Consider the following 6,000-nt stretch of genomic DNA (forward strand, 5'->3'; position numbering starts at 1 on the left):
TAGATGGGAGCTGAGTGCAGCAGGCTTGATTACTCACTTGATGTAATGAACGTCTTCCTTAATAAAACTGCCTTTGTATGTTGACAGACTATTTATAAAATTGTTACAATGTGTAAGGAGGCTCAGTTTTGTGGAGGTCCAAAAATCCGTATTATGGGTGTGATTTTTGAATGATTCTCAGAAACGTGTGGTTTGTTGATAAGCTGTTGCCCACAATGCCAGGATTTACTTTAAATTATGGGGTTGAACTCCATTGGTTTTGGTTTTGCTGTGTTCCTTTTCAATGGCGAGAAATAAAAGCTCATGTTTGTAATTGTTCAACTGTATGTGATGTTCTCCTATTGGACAATGAGGAGATGCACATTGACAGTGGGCGTTGGAAGCAAAGAGGCACAGACTCAGAGAAGGTGTTCAAGATGGGACATAGGTAAGGAGAGGTAAGTTTTGTGTTGCGGTGGTTAAACAGCAACAGGTGAGAGAATTGAGTTGTATTTGCAAGGGAATGTCAGCCATGAGTGTCACCTATGTGCCATGGACAGTGTGGCATTGTAGCTGCTGTGCCATTACCATACCAGTAAGGGCCACTTGCAAGGGGTAGCAGTCTTTTAGTAGATATTCACTGTCTTATGAGTTGTTCTGAGAAGGGCCTATGGTAAGTTGGCGTAGAATTAGATGTGAGGACACAGGGGCATTATAGGTAGTTAATGAGGCGCGTTTGATGAGAGGTGCCAAGAAACCTCGCTTGGCCTAGTAGTGAGAACTCCTCCAAAAATCTTGATGCAACATTACTTTAGCCAAAAAAAAATAACATTCAGCCTATAATGTTTATCTGTACAAGATGCTGGCAGAGTTGAAAGAGAGTCTTCCTCTGGAAAATTTGCAACTTCACTGTAACAAGTGAAAGCTAAATGAATGTTGGCATAACATGTTACCATGAAATGCAAGAAAACCTACTAATAATGTGGAAAACCATAGTGAATCTTCTTTATACTAAAATAAAAAAAAATTATGTAGCACCTTTACCAACTTAAGAACAGCCAAATTACTTCACGGTTTTGAAACACAACCTCTGTTATAGTGTAGGATATGTGGCAACCAATTTATGCATAGCAGAATCCCCAAAAGAATCATGACTGGAGAATCTATTGCCTGAGAGATAAGCAATGGGTAGGACATTGAGAGAATTTCCATGTTCTGAAAAGTGCTACAGGATCCATTCTATCCAATCTGACAAGCTGAGGCGACATCTCAATTTAACATTTCTCCCAAAAAGATGAACAGACCTTCCCCAGTGTTTACTCAGGTGACATGCTCAAGTCATTTGGAGTTTGGAGTTTGAACTTGATTTTTTGATTTAACAGCAAATAGGCATGGAGCCATGGATGACCATGCGACACAACTAGACATACCACATGTATAGCCAGTGAACTCTCACTTAGCTCTGATACTCCTATCTGTCATTATCAACCTGAACTCATCCGGGGCATGAAAATGATAAACTCCTCTTCTTAATCACTGATGCATTTACAAACATCAGAACATCATTATGGGCGGCACGGTGGCACAGTGGTTAGCACTGCTGCCTCACAGCGCCAGAGACCCGGGTTCAATTCCCGCCTCAGGTGACTAACTGTGTGGAGTTTGCACGTTCTCCCCGTGTCTGCGTGGGTTTCCTCCGGGTGCTCCGGTTTCCTCCCACAGTCCAAAGATGTGCAGGTCAGGTGAATTGGCTATGCTAAATTGCCCGTAGTGTTAGGTAAGGGGTAAACGTATGGGTGGGTTGCGCTTCGGCGGGTCGGTGTGGACTTGTTGGGCCGAAGGGCCTGTTTCCACACTGTAAGTAATCTAATCTAATCTAAAAAAAAACCTTGCTCTCCTTTCAATTTAAATCGACAATTACAAATGTCAGTACCCTGCTCCTTAAATTAGGTTGGTATTATCCAAGTCGCTGACTGTTCTGTGCTGTACCTTGCTGCCTCTGCAGTTGTCTACTGCTTCTTCTCCCTGTTTGCTTTAACTTTTTATCAACAAACCACACGTTTCTGAGAATCATTCAAAAATCACACCCATAATACGGATTTTTGGACCTCCACAAAACTGAGCCTCCTTACACATTGTAACAATTTTATAAATAGTCTGTCAACATACAAAGGCAGTTTCATTAAGGAAGACGTTCATTACATCAAGTGAGTTTTGCCTTTATCAAAAAGGTGTTCACTGGGATTAGACATTGTGAGAAATGTGAGGCACTTTCAGATGCAATGTCTCCAAATCTGTAGATATATTTAAAAGCAAAATACTGTGAATGCTGGAAATCTGAAATAAAAATTGAAAGGTCTGGAAGTATCAGTTTCAAAGGTGAGCCATGCTAGACTTGAAACATTAGCCATGTTTCTCTCCATAAGGCCATAAGACATAGGAGCGGAAGTAAGGCCATTCGGCCCTTCGAGTCTACTCCGCCATTCAATCATGGCTGATGGGCATTTCAACTCCACTTATCCGCATTCTCCCCGTAGCCCTTAATTCCTTTAATTCCTCTCACTATGGATGCGACCAGATCTACTGGGTTTCTCCAGAACTACTTTTATTAGTACTGATCAATTTACAGTTTTAAAGTTTGGAGATGCCTGATTATCGCGCGGCCTGCCTGACTAGCAAACTAAAAAGTCACTCAGTATGTGTATGTCATGTTTTCCATCTGGTGTTGAATGCAGGGTTTGACCAATTTCTGAAAACCACCCATCATGAGCTACTTTGGTTTGTACAAGTTGACTTATTTTAAGATGACTATGTTCTTGCTGATAAGGAGAACTATATCAATAGTAGAAAAGTGATGAAAGGATGACATTTTAGGCACTTCTATATTTTGATTTCAGCCTTTACTGAACAGTATAATAATCAGGTGTTAGTTTTCCAGTTCTTGCTGATCCTGTACAGAGATTTAATAGAATTACACTGAGTTTCTCAAGAAAAATAAAGCATAGGTGTGATTGAGGTTCAGAAGGAAATGGTATCAGAAATCCTGCAGAGTGTGAAAATAGATAAGTCCCCTGGGCCGGATGGGATTTATCCTAGGATCCTCTGGGAAATCAGGGAGGAGATTGCTGAGCCATTGGCATTGATCTTTAAATCATCGTTGTCTACAGGAATAGTGCCAGAAGACTGGAGGATAGCAAATGTGGTTCCCCTGTTCAAGAAGGGGAGTAGAGACAACCCAGGTAATTATAGACTAGTGAGCCTTACTTCAGTTCTTAGTAAAGTGATGGAAAAGGTTATAAGAGATAGGATTTATAATCATCTAGAAAAGAATAATTTGATTAGGAATAGTCAGCACAGTTTTGTGAAGGGTGGGTCGTGCCTCACAAACCTTATTGAGTTCTTTGAGAAGGTGACCAAACAGGTAGATGAGAGTAAACCGGTTGATGTGGTGTATATGGATTTCAGCAAGGCATTCGATAAGGTTCCCCCCAGTAGGCTATTGTACAAAATGTGGAAGAATGGGATTGTGGGAGATATAGCAGTTTGGATCAGTAATTGGCTTGCTGAAAGAAGACAGAGGGCGGTGGTTGATGGGAAATGTTCATCCTGGAGTCCAGTTACCAGTGGTGTACTGCAAGGGTTGGTGTTGGGTCCACTGCTGTTAATCATTTTTATAAACGACCTGGATGAGGGCGTAGAAGGTTGGGTTAGTAAATTTGAAGATGACACTAAGGTTGGTGGAATTGTGGATAGTGACAAAGGATGTTGTAGGTTACAGAGAGACATAGATAAGCTGCAGAGCTGGGCTGAGAGGTGGCAAATGGAGTTTAATGCGGACAAGTGTGAGGTGATTCACTTTGGTCGGAGTAACCGGAATGCAAAGTACTGGGCTAATGGTAAGATTCTTGGTAGTGTAGATGAGCAGGGAGATCTCAGTGTCCAGGTACACAGATCCTTGAAAGTTGCCACCCAGGTTGACAGGGTTGTTAAGAAGGCATGCAGTGTTATAGCTTTTATTAATAGAGGGAACCAGGAGATTATGCTGCAGCTGTACAAAACTCTGGTGTGGCCGCACTTGGAGTATTGTGTACAGTTCTGGTCACCACATTATAAGAAGGATGTGGACGCTTTGGAAAGGGTGCAGAGGAGATTTACTAGGATGTTGCCTGGTATGGAGGGAAGGTCTTACGAGGAAAGGCTGAGGGCCTTGAGGCTGTTTTCGTGAGAGAGAAGAAGGTTGAGAAGTGACTTAATAGAGACGTATAAGATAATCGGAGGGTTAGATAGGGTGGACAGGGAGAGCCTTTTTCCAAGTATGATCTTGGCGAGCATGAGGGGACATAGCTTTAAATTGAGGGGTGATAGATATAGGACAGAGGTCAAAGGTAGTTCCTTTACTCAGAGAGTAGTAAGGGTATGAAATGCTTTGCCTGCAACGGTAGTAGATTCACCAACTTTAAGTATATTTAAGTTGTCATTGGACAAGCATATGGATGTACATGGAATGGTGTAGGTTAGATGGGCTTCAGATTGGTATGACAGGTCAGCGCAACTTCAAGGGCCGAAGGGCCTGTACTGTGCTATAATTTTCTATGTTCTATGTTCTATATGCAAAATTCAGCAAGAGAAATGTGAAAGACATTGATTAAGAAATTTTGAAAGGAATTCACTCTAAATGCACTGGTGTGAAATGACGAGGGACAGGAAATAGATGGCAGACATAGTCATGACTGTCAAAACCTTGTAACTTGATTGTCTGGTGTGGTTTGGAATTGTCCTGTGCTATTTTATATTGCAGTGCAAATCATGCAAAGTATGATCAGAGAGAGAATTAACTCTGTATGCATATTTCCTAGTTTGCTTGAAGGCTTGGTAGGTGGAAGGGGCCATCATCTTTTTCAGACCCACAATTCCTGATTGAGGGGTCCAGAATTGGGATCAGGAGGTCTAATGAGAGTCATCCTCTACCCTTTCTTCTGAAAACCACTGCCATCCACCTCTTCCAGCCAGCAAGCCCTTCCCATGCTCACTTGCATGTAACCTGGGCCCCAGTTGTCACTATTCCCAATGGCACAGCTAGCAGTGGAGTCTAAATGGCTGCTAATTGATCAGCAGCTCTTGGGGCTGGGATTTGTCAACCTTTGGGCCTTCCCAATTGGAGGCATCAGAGAAACCCCCATTCCCTGGGTTCAATTCAACTCCAAACATGCTTCCTAAGCTGCAAAGGACCTTGGGATATCCTGAAGTTGTGAAACGAACCAAACAATTGTGAAGTTTTAGTTTCAACAATGATGCAATTTCACTCATTCATCCACAAAATCTGATTTCAGTTCATAGTAGGCAACATATATTTTCAATAAGAGTTACAACAAATCAGAAAGCAAAATGTACATTACGTCAGACTGCAACATTCCTGATGGACACACTGTTCAAACAGCACATGTCATGGCATCATTGGAATGCTCTTCATAAAGTTGCATTTATAGACCAATAACAGAGGAATGAAGGAACTTCAGATTATGTTTCTGCCAAAGCAAACTACAATTTCAAACAAGTGGCTGAATGCATTGCTAGCCATAAGATCCATATTTTAAAGCTCTCACCTTCCTGTTACTTTCTCCAGTGTAAAAGTTGCAATACGTACAAAACCTCTTTATATTAAAGATCTTCCCTATGATTGTAATTCCTTCAGCCTGCATCTCCTTGACATATGTGACGTGGTTGAACAGAGCATATGAACAAGCCTGCTCCCTTTAACCTGTTAAGACTGTTCTTCACTTTATCTAATCAACCAAAATAGCTGTAACAGTGCAGATGATATTTTCTTGTGCAATCGACATACCTTTCTCAAAGTTGTGAAATCCGATTTCTATCAGATTCCCACTTGGGCAATTTATGCCACAGCTGTTGTTTTCCACTTGTTTACCATTTCAGTAACACTATCAAACTGCTGAAACATTTTGTTCAAAGATTCAACAATTACTTCCTGAGCAAACTCTGTTCAAAGTTTTCTATTTTTCA

The 6,000-nt window shown here is 41.4% G+C and overlaps 1 long non-coding RNA gene across 1 annotated transcript in view; it reads right to left on the reverse strand.

Annotated features, from left to right (window-relative positions):
* Positions 1 to 5,727, reverse strand: part of LOC148142161 (uncharacterized) — a 61,866-nt gene extending 56,139 nt beyond the window's left edge. The window contains exon 1 of the long non-coding RNA XR_015752145.1: positions 5,583 to 5,727. This is a non-coding gene — a long non-coding RNA (uncharacterized LOC148142161). The remainder of the gene's footprint in view (positions 1 to 5,582) is intronic.
* Between the last annotated feature and the right edge of the window lie 273 nt (positions 5,728 to 6,000).

The sequence above is a fragment of the Chiloscyllium plagiosum genome, unplaced genomic scaffold (genome assembly GCF_037043375.1).
Source record: "Chiloscyllium plagiosum isolate Xiang-an unplaced genomic scaffold, Cpla_swu_hap1 HiC_scaffold_30, whole genome shotgun sequence".
NCBI lineage: Eukaryota > Metazoa > Chordata > Chondrichthyes > Orectolobiformes > Hemiscylliidae > Chiloscyllium > Chiloscyllium plagiosum.